Genomic DNA, 21,572 nt, shown 5'->3' on the forward strand with positions numbered 1-21,572 from the left:
GGCACTTACATTACATACATTACATTCTTAGGCTCTGGAGCTGCTCTGCTGACTTGGTTCTCTAGCTCTACAACGGCTCTGCTGACCTGGTTCACTGTCTTTAAAGCAGCTCTGGTGACCTGGTTCTATGGCTCTAAAGCAGCTCTGCTGACCTGGTTCTCTGGTTCTACAGCAGCTCTGCTGACCTGGTTCTCTGGCTCTAAAGCAGCTCTGCTGACCATGGTTCTCTGGCTTTAAAGCAGCTCTGCTGACCTGATTCTCTGGTGCTAAAGCGGCTCTGCTGACCTGGTTCTCTCCCTCTATAGCAGCTCAGCTGACCTGGTTCTCTGGTTCTAAAGCAGCCCTGCTGACCTGGTTCTCTGGCTTGAGAGCAGCTCTGCTGACCTGGTTCGCAGGCTCTAGAACAGCTCTGCTGACGTGGGTCTCTGGCTCTACAACGGCTCTGCTGACCTGGTTCTCTGGCTCTAAAGCAGCTCTGCTGACTTGGTTCTCTGGCTCTAAAGCAGCTCTGCTGACATGGTTATCTGGCTCAAAAGCAGCTCTGCTGACCTGGTTCTCTGGCTCTAGATCAGCTCTGCTGACCTGGTTCTCCGGCTCTAAAGCAGCTCTGCTGACCTGGTTCTCTGGCTCTACAGCAGCTCTGCTGACCTGGTTCTGAGGCTCTAAAGCTGCTCTGCTGACTTGTTTCTCTGGCTCTAAAGCAGCTCAGCTGACCTGGTTCTCTGGTTCTAAAGCAGCTCCGCTGACCTGGTTCTCTGGCTTGAGAGCAGCTCTGCTGACCTGGTTCTTAGGCTCTAAAGCGGCTCTGCTGACTTGGTTCTCTGGCTGTAAAGCGGCTCTGCTGACATGGTTATCTGGCTCTAAAGCAGCTCTGCTGACCTGGTTCTCTGGCTCTAGATCAGCTCTGCTGACCTGGTTCTCCGGCTCTAAAGCAGCTCTGCTGACATGGTTCTCTGGCTCTACAGCAGCTCTGCTGACCTGGTTCTGAGGCTCTAGAGCAGCTCTGCTGACCTGGGTCTCTGGTTCTACAACGGCTCTGCTGACCTGGTTCTCTGGCTCTAAAGCTGCTCTGCTGACCTGTTTCTCTGGCTCTAAAGCAGCTCTGCTGACCTGGTTCTCAGGCTCTAGAGCAGCTCTGCTGACCTGGTTTCTCTGGCACTACAGCAGCTCTGCTGATCTGGTTCTCTGGCTCTACAGCAGCTCTGCTGACCTTGTTCTCTGGTTCTAGAGCAGCTCTGCTGACCTGGTTCTTAGGCTCTAGAGCAGCTCTACTGACCTGGTTCTATGGCTCTAAAGCAGCTCTGCTGATCTGGTTCTATGGCTCTAGAGCAGCTCTGCTGACCTGGTTCTTAGGTTCTAGAACAGCTCAGCTGATCTGGTTCTCTGGCTCTAAAGCAGATCGGCTAAACTGGTTCTCTGGCTCTAAAGCAGCTCTGCTGACCTCGTTCTCAGTCTCTCCAGCAGCTCTGCTGAACTGGTTCTCTGGCTCTAAAGCAGCTCTGCTGACCTGGTTCTCTCCCTCTAAGGCAGCTCTGCTGACCTGGTTTCTCTGGCACTACAGCAGCTCTGCTGACCTGGTTCTCTGGCTGTAAAGTAGCTCTGCTGACCTGGTTCTCTGGCTCTAATGCAGCTCTGCTGACCTGGTTCTCTGGCTCTAGAGCAGCTCTTCTGACCTGGCTCTTAGGCTCTAGAGCAGCTCTGCTGACCTGGGTCTCTGGCTCTACAACAACTCTGCTGACCTGGTTCTCTGGCTCTAAAGCAGCTCTGCTGACCTGGTTCTCTGGCTCTAAAGCAGATCTGCTAACCTGGTTCTCTGGCTCTAAAGCAGCTCTGCTGACGTGGTTCTCTGGCGCTAAATCACCACTGCGGAACTGGCTCTCTCCCTCTATAGCACCTCTGCTGACCTGGTTTTCTGGCACTAAAGCAGCTGTCCTGAACTGGTTCTCTGGCTCGAGAGCAGCTCTGGTGACCTGGTTCTTAGGCTCTAGAGCAGCTCAGCTGACCTGTTTCTCTGGCTCTAAAGCAGCTCTGCTGACCTGGTTCTCTGACTCTAGAGCAGCTCTGCTGACCTGGTTCTCAGGCTCTAAAGCGGCTCTGCTGACCTGGTTCTCTGGCTTTAAAGCAGCTCTGCTGACCTGGTTCTCTGGCTCTAGAGCAGTTCTGCTGACCTGGTTCTTAGGCTCTGGAGCTGCTCTGCTGACTTGGTTCTCTGGCTTTAAAGCAGCTCTGCTGACCTGGTTCTCTGGCTCTAGAGCAGTTCTGCTGACCTGGTTCTTAGGCTCTGGAGCTGCTCTGCTGACTTGGTTCTCTAGCTCTACAACGGCTCTGCTGACCTGGTTCACTGTCTTTAAAGCACCTCTGGTGACCTGGTTCTATGGCTCTAAAGCAGCTCTGCTGACCTGGTTCTCTGGCTCTAAAGCAGCTCTGCTGACCATGGTTCTCTGGCTTTAAAGCAGCTCTGCTGACCTGATTCTCTGGTGCTAAAGCGGCTCTGCTGACCTGGTTCTCTCCCTCTATAGCAGCTCAGCTGACCTGGTTCTCTGGTTCTAAAGCAGCCCTGCTGACCTGGTTCTCTGGCTTGAGAGCAGCTCTGCTGACCTGGTTCGCAGGCTCTAGAACAGCTCTGCTGACGTGGGCCTCTGGCTCTACAACGGCTCTGCTGACCTGGTTCTCTGGCTCTAAAGCAGCTCTGCTGACTTGGTACTCTGGCTCTAAAGCGGCTCTGCTGACATGGTTATCTGGCTCAAAAGCAGCTCTGCTGACCTGGTTCTCTGGCTCTAGATCAGCTCTGCTGACCTGGTTCACCGGCTCTAAAGCAGCTCTGCTGACCTGGTTCTCTGGCTCTACGGCAGCTCTGCTGACCTGGTTCTGAGGCTATAGAGCAGCTCTGCTGACCTGGGTCTCTGGCTCTACAACGGCTCTCCTGACCTGGTTCTCTGGCTGTACAGTAGCTCTGCTGACCTGGTTCTCTGGCTCTAATGCAGCTCTGGTGACCTGGTTCTCTGGCTCTAGAGCAGATCTTCTGACCTGGCTCTTAGGCTCTAGAGCAGCTCTGCTGACCTGGGTCTCTGGCTCTACAACGGCTCTGCTGACCTGGTTCTCTGGCTCTAAAGCAGCTGTCCTGACCTGGTTCTCTGGCTCGAGAGCAGCTCTGGTGACCTGGTTCTTAGGCTCTAGAGCAGCTCAGCTGAACTAGTTCTCTGGCTCTACAATGGCTCTGCTGACCTGGTTCTCTGGCTCTAAAGAAGCTCTGCTGACCTGTTTCTCTGGCTCTAAAGCAGCTCTGCTGCTCTGGTTCACTCCCTCCAAAGCAGATCTGCTGACCTGTTTCTCTGGCTCTAAAGCAGCTCTGCTGACCTGGTTCTCTGGCTCTAGAGCAGCTCTGCTGACCTGGTTCTCAGGCTCTAAAGCGGCTCTGCTGACCTGGTTCTCTGGCTTTAAAGCAGCTCTGCTGACCTGGTTCTCTGGCTCTAGAGCAGCTCTGCTGACCTGGTTCTTAGGCTCTGGAGCTGCTCTGCTGATTTGGTTCTCTAGCTCTACAACGGCTCTGCTGACCTGGTTCACTGTCTTTAAAGCAGCTCTGGTGACCTGATTCTATGGCTCTAAAGCAGCTCTGCTGACCTGGTTCTCTGGCTCTACAGCAGCTCTGCTGACCTGGTTCTCTGGCTCTAAAGCAGCTCTGCTGACCATGGTTCTCTGGCTTTAAAGCAGCTCTGCTGACCTGATTCTCTGGTGCTAAAGCGGCTCTGCTGACCTGGTTCTCTCCCTCTATAGCAGCTCAGCTGACCTGGTTCTCTGGTTCTAAAGCAGCCCTGCTGACCTGGTTCTCTGGCTTGAGAGCAGCTCTGCTGACCTGGTTCGCAGGCTCTAGAACAGCTCTGCTGACGTGGGTCTCTGGCTCTACAACGGCTCTGCTGACCTGGTTCTCTGGCTCTAAAGCAGCTCTGCTGACTTGGTTCTCTGGCTCTAAAGCAGCTCTGCTGACATGGTTATCTGGCTCAAAAGCAGCTCTGCTGACCTGGTTCTCTGGCTCTAGATCAGCTCTGCTGACCTGGTACCCCGGCTCTAAAGCAGCTCTGCTGACCTGGTTCTCTGGCTCTACAGCAGCTCTGCTGACCTGGTTCTGAGGCTCTAGAGCAGCTCTGCTGACCTGGGTCTCTGGCTCTACAACGGCTGTGCTGACCTGGTTCTCTGGCTCTAAAGCAGCTCTGCTGACCTGGTTCTCTGCCTCTAAAGCAGATCTGCTGACCTGGTTCTCTGGCTCTAAAGCAGCTCTGCTGACGTGGTTCTCTGGCGCTAAATCGCCACTGCGGAACTGGTTCTCTCCCTCTATAGCACTTCTGCTGACCTGGTTTTCTGGCACTAAAGCAGCTGTCCTGACCTGGTTCTCTGGCTCGAGAGCAGCTCTGGTGACCTGGTTCTTAGGCTCTAGAGAAGCTCAGCTGACCTAGTTCTCTGGCTCTACAATGGCTCTGCTGACCTGGTTCTCTGGCTCTAAAGCAGCTCTGCTGACCTGGTTCTCTGGCTCTAAAGCAGCTCTGCTGATCTGGTTCACTCCCTCCAAAGCAGATCTGCTGACCTGTTTCTCTGGCTCTAAAGCAGCTCTGCTGACCTGGTTCTCTGGCTCTAGAGCAGCTCTGCTGACCTGGTTCTAAGGCTCTAAAGCGGCTCTGCTGACCTGGTTCTCTGGCTTTAAAGCAGCTCTGCTGACCTGGTTCTCTGGCTCTAGAGCAGCTCTGCTGACCTGGTTCTTAGGCTCTGGAGCTGCTCTGCTGACTTGGTTCTCTAGCTCTACAACGGCTCTGCTGACCTGGTTCACTGTCTTTAAAGCAGCTCTGGTGACCTGGTTCTATGGCTCTAAAGCAGCTCTGCTGACCTGGTTCTCTGGTTCTACAGCAGCTCTGCTGACCTGGTTCTCTGGCTCTAAAGCAGCTCTGCTGACCATGGTTCTCTGGCTTTAAAGCAGCTCTGCTGACCTGATTCTCTGGTGCTAAAGCGGCTCTGCTGACCTGGTTCTCTCCCTCTATAGCAGCTCAGCTGACCTGGTTCTCTGGTTCTAAAGCAGCCCTGCTGACCTGGTTCTCTGGCTTGAGAGCAGCTCTGCTGACCTGGTTCGCAGGCTCTAGAACAGCTCTGCTGACGTGGGTCTCTGGCTCTACAACGGCTCTGCTAACCTGGTTCTCTGGCTCTAAAGCAGCTCTGCTGACTTGGTTCTCTGGCTCTAAAGCAGCTCTGCTGACATGGTTATCTGGCTCAAAAGCAGCTCTGCTGACCTGGTTCTCTGGCTCTAGATCAGCTCTGCTGACCTGGTTCTCCGGCTCTAAAGCAGCTCTGCTGACCTGGTTCTCTGGCTCTACAGCAGCTCTGCTGACCTGGTTCTGAGGTTCTAAAGCTGCTCTGCTGACTTGTTTCTCTGGCTCTAAAGCAGCTCAGCTGACCTGGTTCTCTGGTTCTAAAGCAGCTCCGCTGACCTGGTTCTCTGGCTTGAGAGCAGCTCTGCTGACCTGGTTCTTAGGCTCTAAAGCGGCTCTGCTGACTTGGTTCTCTGGCTGTAAAGCGGCTCTGCTGACATGGTTATCTGGCTCTAAACCAGCTCTGCTGACCTGGTTCTCTGGCTCTAGATCAGCTCTGCTGACCTGGTTCTCCGGCTCTAAAGCAGCTCTGCTGACATGGTTCTCTGGCTCTACAGCAGCTCTGCTGACCTGGTTCTGAGGCTCTAGAGCAGCTCTGCTGACCTGGGTCTCTGGTTCTACAACGGCTCTGCTGACCTGGTTCTCTGGCTCTAAAGCTGCTCTGCTGACCTGTTTCTCTGGCTCTAAAGCAGCTCTGCTGACCTGGTTCTCAGGCTCTAGAGCAGCTCTGCTGACCTGGTTTCTCTGGCACTACAGCAGCTCTGCTGATCTTGTTCTCTGGCTGTAAAGTAGCTCTACTGACCTGGTTCTCTGGCTCTAAAGCAGCTCTTCTGACCTGGTTCTTAGGCTCTAGAGCAGCTCTGCTGACCTTGTTCTCTAGCTCTACAACGGCTCTGCTGACCTGGTTCTCTGGCTCTAAAGCAGCTCTGCTGACCTGGTTATATGGCTCTAAAGCAGCTCTGCTGACCCGGCTCTCTGGCTCTATACAGCTCTGCTGACCTGGTTCTCTTGCTTTGAAGCAGCTCTGCTGACCTGATTCTCTGGGTCTAGAGCAGCTCTGCTGACTTGGTTCTCTCCCTATAAAGCAGCTCTGTTGACCTGGTTTCTCTGGCTCTACAACAGCTCTGCTGACCTGGTTCTCTGGCTCTAAAGCAGCTCTGCTGACCAGGTTCTCTCCTTCTAAAGCAGCTCTGCTGACCTGGTTTCTCTGGCTCTACAACAGCTCTGCTGACCTGGTTCTCTGGCTCTAGAGCAGCTCTGCTGACCTGGTTCTTAGGTTCTAGAACAGCTCTGCTGATCTGGTTCCCTGGCTCTAAAGCAGCTCGGCTAACCTGGTTGTCTGGCTCTAGAGCAGCTCTGCTGACCTGGTTCTTAGGTTCTAGAACAGCTCTGCTGACCTGGTTCTCTGGCTCTACAACGGCTCTGTTGACCTGGTTCTCTGGCTCTGAAGCAGCTCTGCTGACCTGGTTCTATGGCTCTAAAGCAGCTCTGCTGACCTGGTTCTCTGGCTCTTATGCGGCTCTGCTGACTTGGTTCTCCGGCTCTAAAGCGGCTCTGCTGACCTGCTTATCTGGCTCTAAAGCAGCTCTGCTGACCTGGTTCTCTGGCTCTAGATCAGCTCTGCTGACCTGGTTCTCTGGCTCTAAAGCAGCTCTGATGACCTGGTTCTCTGTCACTAGAGCAGCTCTGCTGGCCTGGTTTTTATGCTCTAGAGCAGCTCTGCTGACCTGGGTCTCTGGCTCTACAACGGCTCTGCTGACCTGGTTTCTCTGGCTCTACAGCAGCTCTGCTGACCTTGTTCTCTGGTTCTAGAGCAGCTCTGCTGACCTGGTTCTTAGGCTCTAGAGCAGCTCTACTGACCTGGTTCTATGGCTCTAAAGCAGCTCTGCTGATCTGGTTCTATGGCTCTAGAGCAGCTCTGCTGACCTGGTTCTTAGGTTCTAGAACAGCTCAGCTGATCTGGTTCTCTGGCTCTAAAGCAGATCGGCTAAACTGGTTCTCTGGCTCTAAAGCAGCTCTGCTGACCTCGTTCTCAGGCTCTCCAGCAGCTCTGCTGAACTGGTTCTCTGGCTCTAAAGCAGCTCTGCTGACCTGGTTCTCTCCCTCTAAGGCAGCTCTGCTGACTTGGTTCTCTAGCTCTACAACGGCTCTGCTGACCTGGTTCACTGTCTTTAAAGCAGCTCTGGTGACCTGGTTCTATGGCTCTAAAGCAGCTCTGCTGACTTGGTTCTCTGGTTCTACAGCAGCTCTGCTGACCTGGTTCTCTGGCTCTAAAGCAGCTCTGCTGACCATGGTTCTCTGGCTTTAAAGCAGCTCAGCTGACCTGGTTCTCTGGTTCTAAAGCAGCCCTGCTGACCTGGTTCTCTGGCTTGAGAGCAGCTCTGCTGACCTGGTTCGCAGGCTCTAGAACAGCTCTGCTGACGTGGGTCTCTGGCTCTACAACGGCTCTGCTGACCTGGTTCTCTGGCTCTAAAGCAGCTCTGCTGACTTGGTTCTCTGGCTCTAAAGCAGCTCTGCTGACATGGTTATCTGGCTCAAAAGCAGCTCTGCTGACCTGGTTCTCTGGCTCTAGATCAGCTCTGCTGACCTGGTTCTCCGGCTCTAAAGCAGCTCTGCTGACCTGGTTCTCTGGCTCTACAGCAGCTCTGCTGACCTGGTTCTGAGGCTCTAAAGCTGCTCTGCTGACTTGTTTCTCTGGCTCTAAAGCAGCTCATCTGACCTGGTTCTCTGGTTCTAAAGCAGCTCCGCTGACCTGGTTCTCTGGCTTGAGAGCAGCTCTGCTGACCTGGTTCTTAGGCTCTAAAGCGGCTCTGCTGACTTGGTTCTCTGGCTGTAAAGCGGCTCTGCTGACATGGTTATCTGGCTCTAAAGCAGCTCTGCTGACCTGGTTCTCTGGCTCTAGATCAGCTCTGCTGACCTGGTTCTCCGGCTCTAAAGCAGCTCTGCTGACATGGTTCTCTGGCTCTACAGCAGCTCTGCTGACCTGGTTCTGAGGCTCTAGAGCAGCTCTGCTGACCTGGGTCTCTGGTTCTACAACGGCTCTGCTGACCTGGTTCTCTGGCTCTAAAGCTGCTCTGCTGACCTGTTTCTCTGGCTCTAAAGCAGCTCTGCTGACCTGGTTCTCAGGCTCTAGAGCAGCTCTGCTGACCTGGTTTCTCAGGCACTACAGCAGCTCTGCTGATCTGGTTCTCTGGCTGTAAAGTAGCTCTGCTGACCTGGTTCTCTGGCTCTAAAGCAGCTCTGCTGACCTGGTTCTTAGGCTCTAGAGCAGCTCTGCTGACCTTGTTCTCTAGCTCTACAACGGCTCTGCTGACCTGGTTCTCTGGCTCTAAAGCAGCTCTGCTGACCTGGTTATATGGCTCTAAAGCAGCTCTGCTGACCCGGCTCTCTGGCTCTATACAGCTCTGCTGACCTGGTTCTCTTGCTTTGAAGCAGCTCTGCTGACCTGATTCTCTGGGTCTAGAGCAGCTCTGCTGACTTGGTTCTCTCCCTCTAAAGCAGCTCTGTTGACCTGGTTTCTCTGGCTCTACAACAGCTCTGCTGACCTGGTTCTCTGGCTCTAAAGCAGCTCTGCTGACCAGGTTCTCTCCTTCTAAAGCAGCTCTGCTGGCCTGGTTTCTCTGGCTCTACAACAGCTCTGCTGACCTGGTTCTCTGGCTCTAGAGCAGCTCTGCTGACCTGGTTCTTAGGTTCTAGAACAGCTCTGCTGATCTGGTTCCCTGGCTCTAAAGCAGCTCGGCTAACCTGGTTGTCTGGCTCTAGAGCAGCTCTGCTGACCTGGTTCTTAGGTTCTAGAACAGCTCTGCTGACCTGGTTCTCTGGCTCTACAACGGCTCTGTTGACCTGGTTCTCTGGCTCTGAAGCAGCTCTGCTGACCTGGTTCTATGGCTCTAAAGCAGCTCTGCTGACCTGGTTCTCTGGCTCTTATGCGGCTCTGCTGACTTGGTTCTCCGGCTCTAAAGCGGCTCTGCTGACCTGCTTATCTGGCTCTAAAGCAGCTCTGCTGACCTGGTTCTCTGGCTCTAGATCAGCTCTGCTGACCTGGTTCTCTGGCTCTAAAGCAGCTCTGCTGACCTGGTTCTCTGTCACTAGAGCAGCTCTGCTGGCCTGGTTTTTATGCTCTAGAGCAGCTCTGCTGACCTGGGTCTCTGGCTCTACAACGGCTCTGCTGACCTGGTTTCTCTGGCTCTACAGCAGCTCTGCTGACCTTGTTCTCTGGTTCTAGAGCAGCTCTGCTGACCTGGTTCTTAGGCTCTAGAGCAGCTCTACTGACCTGGTTCTATGGCTCTAAAGCAGCTCTGCTGATCTGGTTCTATGGCTCTAGAGCAGCTCTGCTGACCTGGTTCTTAGGTTCTAGAACAGCTCAGCTGATCTGGTTCTCTGGCTCTAAAGCAGATCGGCTAAACTGGTTCTCTGGCTCTAAAGCAGCTCTGCTGACCTCGTTCTCAGGCTCTCCAGCAGCTCTGCTGAACTGGTTCTCTGGCTCTAAAGCAGCTCTGCTGACCTGGTTCTCTCCCTCTAAGGCAGCTCTGCTGACCTGGTTTCTCTGGCACTACAGCAGCTCTGCTGACCTGGTTCTCTGGCTGTAAAGTAGCTCTGCTGACCTGGTTCTCTGGCTCTAATGCAGCTCTGCTGACCTGGTTCTCTGGCTCTAGAGCAGCTCTTCTGACCTGGCTCTTAGGCTCTAGAGCAGCTCTGCTGACCTGGGTCTCTGGCTCTACAACAGCTCTGCTGACCTGGTTCTCTGGCTCTAAAGCAGATCTGCTGACCTGGTTCTCTGGCTCTAAAGCAGATCTGCTAACCTGGTTCTCTGGCTCTAAAGCAGCTCTGCTGACGTGGTTCTCTGGCGCTAAATCACCACTGCGGAACTGGCTCTCTCCATCTATAGCACCTCTGCTGACCTGGTTTTCTGGCACTAAAGCAGCTGTCCTGAACTGGTTCTCTGGCTCGAGAGCAGCTCTGGTGACCTGGTTCTTAGGCTCTAGAGCAGCTCAGCTGACCTGTTTCTCTGGCTCTAAAGCAGCTCTGCTGACCTGGTTCTCTGACTCTAGAGCAGCTCTGCTGACCTGGTTCTCAGGCTCTAAAGCGGCTCTGCTGACCTGGTTCTCTGGCTTTAAAGCAGCTCTGCTGACCTGGTTCTCTGGCTCTAGAGCAGTTCTACTGACCTGGTTCTTAGGCTCTGGAGCTGCTCTGCTGACCTGATTCTCTGGGTCTAGAGCAGCTCTGCTGACTTGGTTCTCTCCCTCTAAAGCAGCTCTGTTGACCTGGTTTCTCTGGCTCTACAACAGCTCTGCTGACCTGGTTCTCTGGCTCTAAAGCAGCTCTGCTGACCAGGTTCTCTCCTTCTAAAGCAGCTCTGCTGGCCTGGTTTCTCTGGCTCTACAACAGCTCTGCTGACCTGGTTCTCTGGCTCTAGAGCAGCTCTGCTGACCTGGTTCTTAGGTTCTAGAACAGCTCTGCTGATCTGGTTCCCTGGCTCTAAAGCAGCTCGGCTAACCTGGTTGTCTGGCTCTAGAGCAGCTCTGCTGACCTGGTTCTTAGGTTCTAGAACAGCTCTGCTGACCTGGTTCTCTGGCTCTACAACGGCTCTGTTGACCTGGTTCTCTGGCTCTGAAGCAGCTCTGCTGACCTGGTTCTATGGCTCTAAAGCAGCTCTGCTGACCTGGTTCTCTGGCTCTTATGCGGCTCTGCTGACTTGGTTCTCCGGCTCTAAAGCGGCTCTGCTGACCTGCTTATCTGGCTCTAAAGCAGCTCTGCTGACCTGGTTCTCTGGCTCTAGATCAGCTCTGCTGACCTGGTTCTCTGGCTCTAAAGCAGCTCTGCTGACCTGGTTCTCTGTCACTAGAGCAGCTCTGCTGGCCTGGTTTTTATGCTCTAGAGCAGCTCTGCTGACCTGGGTCTCTGGCTCTACAACGGCTCTGCTGACCTGGTTTCTCTGGCTCTACAGCAGCTCTGCTGACCTTGTTCTCTGGTTCTAGAGCAGCTCTGCTGACCTGGTTCTTAGGCTCTAGAGCAGCTCTACTGACCTGGTTCTATGGCTCTAAAGCAGCTCTGCTGATCTGGTTCTATGGCTCTAGAGCAGCTCTGCTGACCTGGTTCTTAGGTTCTAGAACAGCTCAGCTGATCTGGTTCTCTGGCTCTAAAGCAGATCGGCTAAACTGGTTCTCTGGCTCTAAAGCAGCTCTGCTGACCTCGTTCTCAGGCTCTCCAGCAGCTCTGCTGAACTGGTTCTCTGGCTCTAAAGCAGCTCTGCTGACCTGGTTCTCTCCCTCTAAGGCAGCTCTGCTGACCTGGTTTCTCTGGCACTACAGCAGCTCTGCTGACCTGGTTCTCTGGCTGTAAAGTAGCTCTGCTGACCTGGTTCTCTGGCTCTAATGCAGCTCTGCTGACCTGGTTCTCTGGCTCTAGAGCAGCTCTTCTGACCTGGCTCTTAGGCTCTAGAGCAGCTCTGCTGACCTGGGTCTCTGGCTCTACAACAGCTCTGCTGACCTGGTTCTCTGGCTCTAAAGCAGATCTGCTGACCTGGTTCTCTGGCTCTAAAGCAGATCTGCTAACCTGGTTCTCTGGCTCTAAAGCAGCTCTGCTGACGTGGTTCTCTGGCGCTAAATCACCACTGCGGAACTGGCTCTCTCCATCTATAGCACCTCTGCTGACCTGGTTTTCTGGCACTAAAGCAGCTGTCCTGAACTGGTTCTCTGGCTCGAGAGCAGCTCTGGTGACCTGGTTCTTAGGCTCTAGAGCAGCTCAGCTGACCTGTTTCTCTGGCTCTAAAGCAGCTCTGCTGACCTGGTTCTCTGACTCTAGAGCAGCTCTGCTGACCTGGTTCTCAGGCTCTAAAGCGGCTCTGCTGACCTGGTTCTCTGGCTTTAAAGCAGCTCTGCTGACCTGGTTCTCTGGCTCTAGAGCAGTTCTACTGACCTGGTTCTTAGGCTCTGGAGCTGCTCTGCTGACTTGGTTCTCTGGCTTTAAAGCAGCTCTGCTGACCTGGTTCTCTGGCTCTAGAGAAGTTCTGCTGACCTGGTTCTTAGGCTCTGGAGCTGCTCTGCTGACTTGGTTCTCCAGCTCTACAACGGCTCTGCTGACCTGGTTCACTGTCTTTAAAGCACCTCTGGTGACCTGGTTCTATGGCTCTAAAGCAGCTCTGCTGACCTGGTTCTCTGGCTCTAAATCAGCTCTGCTGACCATGGTTCTCTGGCTTTAAAGCAGCTCTGCTGACCTAATTCTCTGGTGCTAAAGCGGCTCTGCTGACCTGGTTCTCTCCCTCTATAGCAGCTCAGCTGACCTGGTACTCTGGTTCTAAAGCAGCCCTGCTGACCTGGTTCTCTGGCTTGAGAGCAGCTCTGCTGACCTGGTTCGCAGGCTCTAGAACAGCTCTGCTGACTTGGGCCTCTGGCTCTACAACGGCTCTGCTGACCTGGTTCTCTGGCTCTAAAGCAGCTCTGCTGACTTGGTACTCTGGCTCTAAAGCGGCTCTGCTGACATGGTTATCTGGCTCAAAAGCAGCTCTGCTGACCTGGTTCTCTGGCTCTAGATCAGCTCTGCTGACCTGGTTCTCCGGCTCTAAAGAAGCTCTGCTGACCTGGTTCTCTGGCTCTACGGCAGCTCTGCTGACCTGGTTCTGAGGCTATAGAGCAGCTCTGCTGACCTGGGTCTCTGGCTCTACAACGGCTCTGCTGACCTGGTTCTCTGGCTGTACAGTAGCTCTGCTGAACTGGTTCTCTGGCTCTAATGCAGCTCTGGTGACCTGGTTCTCTGGCTCTAGAGCAGATCTTCTGACCTGGCTCTTAGGCTCTAGAGCAGCTCTGCTGACCTGGGTCTCTGGCTCTACAACGGCTCTGCTGACCTGGTTCTCTGGCTCTAAAGCAGCTGTCCTGACCTGGTTCTCTGGCTCGAGAGCAGCTCTGGTGACCTGGTTCTTAGGCTCTAGAGCAGCTCAGCTGACCTAGTTCTCTGGCTCTACAATGGCTCTGCTGACCTGGTTCTCTGGCTCTAAAGCAGCTCTGCTGACCTGTTTCTCTGGCTCTAAAGCAGCTCTGCTGATCTGGTTCACTCCCTCCAAAGCAGATCTGCTGACCTGTTTCTCTGGCTCTAAAGCAGCTCTGCTGACCTGGTTCTCTGGCTCTAGAGCAGCTCTGCTGACCTGGTTCTCAGGCTCTAAAGCGGCTCTGCTGACCTGGTTCTCTGGCTTTAAAGCAGCTCTGCTGACCTGGTTCTCTGGCTCTAGAGCAGCTCTGCTGACCTGGTTCTTAGGCTCTGGAGCTGCTCTGCTTATTTGGTTCTCTAGCTCTACAACGGCTCTGCTGTCCTGGTTCACTGTCTTTAAAGCAGCTCTGGTGACCTGATTCTATGGCTCTAAAGCAGCTCTGCTGACCTGGTTCTCTGGCTCTACAGCAGCTCTGCTGACCTGGTTCTCTGGCTCTAAAGCAGCTCTGCTGACCATGGTTCTCTGGCTTTAAAGCAGCTCTGCTGACCTGATTCTCTGGTGCTAAAGCAGCTCTGCTGACCTGGTTCTCTCCCTCTATAGCAGCTCAGCTGACCTGGTTCTCTGGTTCTAAAACAGCCCTGCTGACCTGGTTCTCTGGCTTGAGAGCAGCTCTGCTGACCTGGTTCGCAGGCTCTAGAACAGCTCTGCTGACGTGGGTCTCTGGCTCTACAACGGCTCTGCTGACCTGGTTCTCTGGCTCTAAAGCAGCTCTGCTGACTTGGTTCTCTGGCTCTAAAGCGGCTCTGCTGACATGGTTATCTGGCTCAAAAGCAGCTCTGCTGACCTGGTTCTCTGGCTCTAGATCAGCTCTGCTGACCTGGTACCCCGGCTCTAAAGCAGCTCTGCTGACCTGGTTCTCTGGCTCTACAGCAGCTCTGCTGACCTGGTTCTCTGGCTCTAAAGCAGCTCAGCTGACCTGGTTCTCTGGTTCTAAAGCAGCTCCGCTGACCTGGTTCTCTGGCTTGAGAGCAGCTCTGCTGACCTGGTTCTTAGGCTCTAAAGCGGCTCTGCTGACTTGGTTCTCTGGCTCTAAAGCGGCTCTGCTGACATGGTTATCTGGCTCTAAAGCAGCTCTGCTGACCTGGTTCTCTGGCTCTAGATCAGCTCTGCTGACCTGGTTCTCCGGCTCTAAAGCAGCTCTGCTGACGTGGTTCTCTGGCTCTACAGCAGCTCTGCTGACCTGGTTCTGAGGCTCTAGAGCAGCTCTGTTGACCTGGGTCTCTGGCTCTACAACGGCTCTGCTGACCTGGTTCTCTGGCTCTAAAGCTGCTCTGCTGACCTGTTTCTCTGGCTCTAAAGCAGCTCTGCTGACCTGGTTCTCAGGCTCTAGAGCAGCTCTGCTGACCTGGTTTCTCTGGCACTACAGCAGCTCTGCTGACCTGGTTCTCTGGCTGTAAAGTGGCTCTGCTGACCTGATTCTCTGGTGCTAAAGAGGCTCTGCTGACCTGGTTCTCTCCCTCTATAGCAGCTCAGCTGACCTGGTTCTCTGGTTCTGAAGCAGCCCTGCTGACCTGGTTCTCTGGCTCTACAGCAGCTCTGCTGACCTGGCTCTCTGGCTCTAAAGCAGCTCTGCTGACCATGGTTCTCTGGCTTTAAAGCAGCTCTGCTGACCTGATTCTCTGGTGCTAAAGCGGCTCTGCTGACCTGGTTCTCTCCCTCTATAGCAGCTCAGCTGACCTGGTTCTCTGGTTCTAAAGCAGCCCTGCTGACCTGGTTCTCTGGCTTGAGAGCAGTTCTGCTGACCTGGTTCGCAGGCTCTAGAACAGCTCTGCTGACGTGGGTCTCTGGCTCTACAACGGCTCTGCTGACCTGGTTCTCTGGCTCTAAAGCAGCTCTGCTAACTTGGTTCTCTGGCTCTAAAGCGGCTCTGGTGACCTGGTTCTATGGCTCTAAAGCAGCTCTGCTGACCTGGTTCTCTGGCTGTAAAATAGCTCTGCTGACCTGGTTCTCTGGCTCTAAAGCAGCTGTCCTGACCTGGTTCTCTGGCTCGAGAGCAGCTCTGGTTACCTGGTTCTTAGGCTCTAGAGCAGCTCAGCTGACCTAGTTCTCTGGCTCTACAATGGCTCTGCTGACCTGGTTCTCTGGCTGTAAAATAGCTCTGCTGACCTGGTTCTCTGGCTCTAAAGCAGCTGTCCTGACCTGGTTCTCTGGCTCGAGAGCAGCTCTGGTTACCTGGTTCTTAGGCTCTAGAGCAGCTCAGCTGACCTAGTTCTCTGGCTCTACAATGGCTCTGCTGACCTGGTTCTCTGGCTCTAAAGCAGCTCTGCTGACCTGGTTCTCTGGCTCTACAGCAGCTCTGCTGATCTGGTTCACTCCCTCCAAAGCAGATCTGCTGACCTGTTTCTCTGGCTCTAAAGCAGCTCTGCTGACCTGGTTCTCTGGCTCTAGAGCAGCTCTGCTGACCTGGTTTTCAGGCTCTAAAGCGGCTCTGCTGACCTGGTTCTATGGCTTTAAAGCAGCTCTGCTGACCTGGTTCTCTGGCTCTATAGCAGCTCTGCTGACCTGGTTCTCTGGCTCTAAAGCAGCTCTGCTGTCCATGGTTCTCTGGCTTTAAAGCAGCTCTGCTGACCTGATTCTCTGGTGCTAAAGCGGCTCTGCTGACCTGGTTCTCTCCCTCTATAGCAGCTCAGCTGACCTGGTTCTCTGGTTCTAAAGCAGCCCTGCTGACCTGGTTCTCTGGCTTGAGAGCAGCTCTGCTGACCTGGTTCTTAGGCTCTAGAACAGCTCTGCTGACGTGGGTCAATGGCTCTACAACGGCTCCGCTGACCTGGTTCTCTGGCTCTAAAGCAGCTCTGATGACCTGGTTCTATGGCTCTAAAGCAACTCTGCTGACCTGGATCTCTGGCTCTAAAGCGGCTCTGCTGACTTGGTTCTCTGGCTCTAAAGCGGCTCTGCTGACATGGTTATCTGGCTCTAAAGCAGCTCTGCTGACCTGGTTCTCTGGCTCTAGATCAGCTCTGCTGACCTGGTTCTCCAGCTCTAAAGCAGCTCTGCTGACCTGGGTCTCTGGCTCTACAGCAGCTCTGCTGACCTGGTTCTGAGGCTCTAGAGCAGCTCTGCTGACCTGGGTCTCTGGCTCTACAACTGCTCTGCTGACCTGGTTCTCTGGCTCTAAAGCTGCTCTGCTGACCTGTTTCTCTGGCTCTAAAGCAGCTCTGCTGACCTGGTTCTCAGGCTCTAGAGCAGCTCTGCTGACCTGTTTCTCTGGCTCTAAAGCAGCTCTGCTGACCTGGTTCTTAGGCTCTAGAGCAGCTCTGCTGACCTGGTTCTCTGGCTCTAAAGCAGCTCTGCTGACCTGGTTCTCTGGCTCCAAAGCAGCTCTGCTGACCTGGTTCTCTCCCTCTAAAGCAGGTCTGCTGACCTGGTTTCTCTGGCACTACAGCAGCTCTGCTGACCTGGTTCTCTGGCTTTAAAGTGGCTCTGCTGACCTGATTCTCTGGTGCTAAAGCGGCTCTGCTGACCTGGTTCTCTCCCTCTATAGCAGCTCAGCTGACCTGGTTCTCTGGTTCTAAAGCAGCCCTGCTGACCTGGTTCTCTGGCTCTACAGCAGCACTGCTGACCTGGTTCTCTGGCTCTAAAGCATCTCTGCTGACCATGGTTCTCTGGCTTTAAAGCAGCTCTGCTGACCTGATTCTCTGGTGCTAAAGCGGCTCTGCTGACCTGGTTCTCTCCCTCTATAGCAGCTCAGCTGACCTGGTTCTCTGGTTCTAAAGCAGCCCTGCTGACCTGGTTCTCTGGCTTGAGAGCAGCTCTGCTGACCTGGTTCGCAGGCTCTAGAACAGCTCTGCTGACGTGGGTCTCTGGCTCTACAACGGCTCTGCTGACCTGGTTCTCTGGCTCTAAAGCAGCTCTGCTAACTTGGTTCTCTGGCTCTAAAGTGGCTCTGGTGACCTGGTTCTATGGCTCTAAAGCAGCTCTGCTGACCTGGTTCTCTGGCTCTACAGCAGCTCTGCTGACCTGGTTCTCTGGCTCTAAAGCAGCTCTGCTGACCATGGTTCTCTGGCTTTAAAGCAGCTCTGCTGACCTGATTCTCTGGTGCTAAAGCGGCTCTGCTGACCTGGTTCTCTCCCTCTATAGCAGCTCAGCTTACCTGGTTCTCTGGTTCTAAAGCAGCCCTGCTGACCTGGTTCTCTGGCTTGAGAGCAGCTCTGCTGACCTGGTTCGCAGGCTCTAGAACAGCTCTGCTGACGTGGGTCTCTGGCTCTACAACGGCTCTGCTGACCTGGTTCTCTGGCTCTAAAGCAGCTCTGCTGACTTGGTTCTCTGGCTCTAAAGCGGCTCTGCTGACATGGTTATCTGGCTCAAAAGCAGCTCTGCTGACCTGGTTCTCTGGCTCTAGATCAGCTCTGCTGACCTGGTTCTCCGGCTCTAAAGCAGCTCTGCTGACCTGGTTCTCTGGCTCTACAGCAGTTCTGCTGACCTGATTCTGAGGCTCTAGAGCAGCTCTGCTGACCTGGGTCTCTGGCTCTACAACGGCTCTGCTGACCTGGTTCTCTGGCTGTAAAGTAGCTCTGCTGACCTGGTTCTCTGGCTCTAATGCAGCTCTGCTGACCTGGTTCTCTGGCTCTAGAGCAGCTCTTCTGACCTGGCTCTTAGGCTCTAGAGCAGCTCTGCTGACCTGGGTCTCTGTCTCTACAACGGCTCAGCTGACCTGGTTCTCTGGCTCTAAAGCAGCTGTCCTGACCTGGTTCTCTGGCTCGAGAGCAGCTCTGGTGACCTGGTTCTTAGGCTCTAGAGCAGCTCAGCTGACCTAGTTCTCTGGCTCTACAATGGCTCTGCTGACCTGGTTCTCTGGCTCTAAAGCAGCTCTGCTGACCTGGTTCTCTGGCTCTAAAGCAGCTCTGCTGATCTGGTTCACTCCCTCCAAAGTAGATCTGCTGACCTGTTTCTCTGGCTCTAAAGCAGCTCTGCTGACCTGGTTCTCTGGCTCTAGAACAGCTCTGCTGACCTGGTTCTCAGGCTCTAAAGCGGCTCTGCTGACCTGGTTCTATGGCTTTAAAGCAGCTCTGCTGACCTGGTTCTCTGGCTCTACAGCAGCTCTGCTGACCTGGTTCTCTGGCTCTAAAGCAGCTCTGCTGACCATGGTTCTCTGGCTTTAAAGCAGCTCTGCTGACCTGATTCTCTGGTGCTAAAGCGGCTCTGCTGACCTGGTTCTCTCCCTCTATAGCAGCTCAGCTGACCTGGTTCTCTGGTTCTAAAGCAGCCCTGCTGACCTGGTTCTCTGGCTTGAGAGCAGCTCTGCTGACCTGGTTCTTAGGCTCTAGAACAGCTCTGCTGACGTGGGTCACTGGCTCTACAACAGCTCTGCTGACCTGGTTCTCTGGCTCTAAAGCAGCTCTGCTGACCTGGTTCTATGGCTCTAAAGCAACTCTGCTGACCTGGATCTCTGGCTCTAAAGCGGCTCTGCTGACTTGGTTCTCTGGCTCTACAACGGCTCTGCTGACCTGGTTCTCTGGCTCTAAAGCAGCTCTGCTGACTTGGTTCTCTGGCTCTAAAGCGGCTTTGGTGACCTGGTTCTATGGCTCTAAAGCAGCTCTGCTGACCATGGTTCTCTGGCTTTAAAGCAGCTCTGCTGACCTGATTCTCTGGTGCTAAAGCGGCTCTGCTGACCTGGTTCTCTCCCTCTATAGCAGCTCAGCTGACCTGGTTCTCTGGTTCTAAAGCAGCCCTGCTGACCTGGTTCTCTGGCTTGAGAGCAGCTCTGCTGACCTGGTTCTTAGGCTCTAGAACAGCTCTGCTGACGTGGGTCAATGGCTCTACAACGGCTCCGCTGACCTGGTTCTCTGGCTCTAAAGCAGCTCTGCTGACCTGGTTCTATGGCTCTAAAGCAACTCTGCTGACCTGGATCTCTGGCTCTAAAGCGGCTCTGCTGACTTGGTTCTCTGGCTCTAAAGCGGCTCTGCTGACATGGTTATCTGGCTCTAAAGCAGCTCTGCTGACCTGGTTCTCTGGCTCTAGATCAGCTCTGCTGACCTGGTTCTCCAGCTCTAAAGCAGCTCTGCTGACCTGGGTCTCTGGCTCTACAGCAGCTCTGCTGACCTGGTTCTGAGGCTCTAGAGCAGCTCTGCTGACCTGGGTCTCTGGCTCTACAACTGCTCTGCTGACCTGGTTCTCTGGCTCTAAAGCTGCTCTGCTGACCTGTTTCTCTGGCTCTAAAGCAGCTCTGCTGACCTGGTTCTCAGGCTCTAGAGCAGCTCTGCTGACCTGTTTCTCTGGCTCTAAAGCAGCTCTGCTGACCTGGTTCTTAGGCTCTAGAGCAGCTCTGCTGACCTGGTTCTCTGGCTCTAAAGCAGCTCTGCTGACCTGGTTCTCTGGCTCCAAAGCAGCTCTGCTGACCTGGTTCTCTCCCTCTAAAGCAGGTCTGCTGACCTGGTTTCTCTGGCACTACAGCAGCTCTGCTGACCTGGTTCTCTGGCTGTAAAGTGGCTCTGCTGACCTGATTCTCTGGTGCTAAAGCGGCTCTGCTGACCTGGTTCTCTCCCTCTATAGCAGCTCAGCTGACCTGGTTCTCTGGTTCTAAAGCAGCCCTGCTGACCTGGTTCTCTGGCTCTACAGCAGCACTGCTGACCTGGTTCTCTGGCTCTAAAGCATCTCTGCTGACCATGGTTCTCTGGCTTTAAAGCAGCTCTGCTGACCTGATTCTCTGGTGCTAAAGCGGCTCTGCTGACCTGGTTCTCTCCCTCTATAGCAGCTCAGCTGACCTGGTTCTCTGGTTCTAAAGCAGCCCTGCTGACCTGGTTCTCTGGCTTGAGAGCAGCTCTGCTGACCTGGTTCGCAGGCTCTAGAACAGCTCTGCTGACGTGGGTCTCTGGCTCTACAACGGCTCTGCTGACCTGGTTCTCTGGCTCTAAAGCAGCTCTGCTAACTTGGTTCTCTGGCTCTAAAGCGGCTCTGGTGACCTGGTTCTATGGCTCTAAAGCAGCTCTGCTGACCTGGTTCTCTGGCTCTACAGCAGCTCTGCTGACCTGGTTCTCTGGCTCTAAAGCAGCTCTGCTGACCATGGTTCTCTGGCTTTAAAGCAGCTCTGCTGACCTGATTCTCTGGTGCTAAAGCGGCTCTGCTGACATGGTTCTCTCCCTCTATAGCAGCTCAGCTTACCTGGTTCTCTGGTTCTAAAGCAGCCCTGCTGACCTGGTTCTCTGGCTTGAGAGCAGCTCTGCTGACCTGGTTCGCAGGCTCTAGAACAGCTCTGCTGACGTGGGTCTCTGGCTCTACAACGGCTCTGCTGACCTGGTTCTCTGGCTCTAAAGCAGCTCTGCTGACTTGGTTCTCTGGCTCTAAAGCGGCTCTGCTGACATGGTTATCTGGCTCAAAAGCAGCTCTGCTGACCTGGTTCTCTGGCTCTAGATCAGCTCAGCTGACCTGGTTCTCTGGTTCTAAAGCAGCCCTGCTGACCTGGTTCTCTGGCTCTACAGCAGCACTGCTGACCTGGTTCTCTGGCTCTAAAGCATCTCTGCTGACCATGGTTCTCTGGCTTTAAAGCAGCTCTGCTGACCTGATTCTCTGGTGCTAAAGCGGCTCTGCTGACCTGGTTCTCTCCCTCTATAGCAGCTCAGCTGACCTGGTTCTCTGGTTCTAAAGCAGCCCTGCTGACCTGGTTCTCTGGCTTGAGAGCAGCTCTGCTGACCTGGTTCGCAGGCTCTAGAACAGCTCTGCTGACGTGGGTCTCTGGCTCTACAACGGCTCTGCTGACCTGGTTCTCTGGCTCTAAAGCAGCTCTGCTAACTTGGTTCTCTGGCTCTAAAGCGGCTCTGGTGACCTGGTTCTATGGCTCTAAAGCAGCTCTGCTGACCTGGTTCTCTGGCTCTACAGCAGCTCTGCTGACCTGGTTCTCTGGCTCTAAAGCAGCTCTGCTGACCATGGTTCTCTGGCTTTAAAGCAGCTCTGCTGACCTGATTCTCTGGTGCTAAAGCGGCTCTGCTGACCTGGTTCTCTCCCTCTATAGCAGCTCAGCTTACCTGGTTCTCTGGTTCTAAAGCAGCCCTGCTGACCTGGTTCTCTGGCTTGAGAGCAGCTCTGCTGACCTGGTTCGCAGGCTCTAGAACAGCTCTGCTGACGTGGGTCTCTGGCTCTACAACGGCTCTGCTGACCTGGTTCTCTGGCTCTAAAGCAGCTCTGCTGACTTGGTTCTCTGGCTCTAAAGCGGCTCTGCTGACATGGTTATCTGGCTCAAAAGCAGCTCTGCTGACCTGGTTCTCTGGCTCTAGATCAGCTCTGCTGACCTGGTTCTCCGGCTCTAAAGCAGCTCTGCTGACCTGGTTCTCTGGCTCTACAGCAGCTCTGCTGACCTGATTCTGAGGCTCTAGAGCAGCTCTGCTGACCTGGGTCTCTGGCTCTACAACGGCTCTGCTGACCTGGTTCTCTGGCTGTAAAGTAGCTCTGCTGACCTGGTTCTCTGGCTCTAATGCAGCTCTGCTGACCTGGTTCTCTGGCTCTAGAGCAGCTCTTCTGACCTG

The sequence above is a fragment of the Triturus cristatus genome, unplaced genomic scaffold (genome assembly GCF_964204655.1).
Source record: "Triturus cristatus unplaced genomic scaffold, aTriCri1.1 SCAFFOLD_199, whole genome shotgun sequence".
Classification (NCBI taxonomy): domain Eukaryota; kingdom Metazoa; phylum Chordata; class Amphibia; order Caudata; family Salamandridae; genus Triturus; species Triturus cristatus.